This window comes from Hipposideros armiger, unplaced genomic scaffold, assembly GCF_001890085.2.
Source record: "Hipposideros armiger isolate ML-2016 unplaced genomic scaffold, ASM189008v1 scaffold_391, whole genome shotgun sequence".
Taxonomy (NCBI): Eukaryota; Metazoa; Chordata; class Mammalia; order Chiroptera; family Hipposideridae; genus Hipposideros; species Hipposideros armiger.
This window is the reverse complement of record NW_017731741.1, coordinates 290,808-292,593: the sequence shown is the minus strand read 5'-3', so window position 1 is coordinate 292,593 and position 1,786 is coordinate 290,808.

Here is a 1,786-nt window from a genome sequence, read left to right as displayed (position 1 = left end):
CACACACACACACACACACACACACACATACACACACACATGTATGCACAGCTTGTTTGTTTCTTAATATATATCCAAACTTTGCTTTAAATCCCATGAAATCTTTTCTTCGATTCCATTTAGAAAAATTCAGAACGTAGAAAAAACAGACCTAAACTTCTACCCAGAAGATTGAGATTAAGATAAGAATGTGATTTCCTTAAAATGAAGATTCTGGTTTTTAGAGCAGGAATATTTTAATATTTTAATCCACCTCTACCCTGTAAATAGACCTTACCCAAACTTATTTTTTAAGAAACGATTTCCAGTTTCTTATATTTTTAATGCATTTACTTTGGTTATCATGAAATATTTTAAGTATAGCCATGCTTCACTTAATGACACAATAACACAATGTGTTATTAGGCAGTTTTGTTGTTGTGTGAACATCACAGAATGCATCTACACAAATCTAGATGGTACAGCCTCCTACACACCTAGGCTATGTGGTATAGCCTACTGCTCTTAGGCTACAAACCTGTACAGCATGTTACTGTACAAAACAGCACGAGATTAAATCAAGTGCAAGCAAAAATGATGCAATCAAGAGACATGGTAAACATGGCATGCTGTTTTACAGCAAACTTGTTTTTATAAGTAGAAAGAATACACTGTAAAATAACGATAAAAAGGGTAGCACAGTAAATGCATGAACCAGTAACATAGTCATTCATTATCATTATCAAGTATTATGTACTGTAGGAAACTGTATGTGCTATACTTTTAAAGAGTGGGAATGCAGAAGGCTTGTTTACACCAGCATCATCACAGTCATGTGATGTCATCATCACAGTCATGCTTTGGGCTGTATGAGAATGGCTACGACCTCACTAGGCAATAGGAATTTTTCAGTTCCATTGCAATCTTGAGACCACCATCATGTATGCAGTCGGTTGTTGACAGAAACATCATTATGCCGGTGCATAATTGTTTACAACAAGGTAAGACTGTAGCACAGTAAGTGTCGAACCAAGACCCAGATATCAAGCCCCATCAAGTTTTAACAGTCTGCAGTACTTGTGTCAACTTTTAATTAAAAAAAAAAAAAGAAACAGCTCATGACAAATATGATTGACGTTCCCTGACTACCTCCCTCATATCTTAAGGCAGTTTCTTCTTCCCTCTCTGCCTTCCCAGAGATAGTCATCAGACTGAATTTGGTTATCATTCTCATGAATGTTTATATTATTATAACACAATGTCCAGGGTTGTTTGGTATGTTTTCAGATTTTACATAAATGGTATCATTCCATAATGTCTTTCCTTCACTTAATATTATGTTTGAGGTTTAATCAGGTTGATATGTGCAACTGTAGTTTATTAATTTTTACTGCTGTATTCTATCTATTGCACAAATTTTCCACAGTTTATCTCTCCAATGTGTACCTTTTTTTGGTAAACATGATCCTATGATTCTATGAACATTTTTATACATGTCTCTTTGAGCACATATGCAAGAGATTCTCTAGATTTTCAACTTTACTTGATATCGCCAAACTACTCTTCAAAATGAATATAGCAATTTATACTTCCGCTAGGCTCCACATCTTAGCCAATAGTAGATATTACCAAAAATAGATATAATTTTTGTTAATCTGAGACATATTTTGCAGAATGAAATTTCCCTTTATACAACCATCTTTTTCATAATGTATTAGATTTCAGCTTCTATTCCAATTCATGATTTGGTTTTGCTATATTTATATGAGTTATTCATTATTTTTGCATAGTTATCTTTGTGCAATAT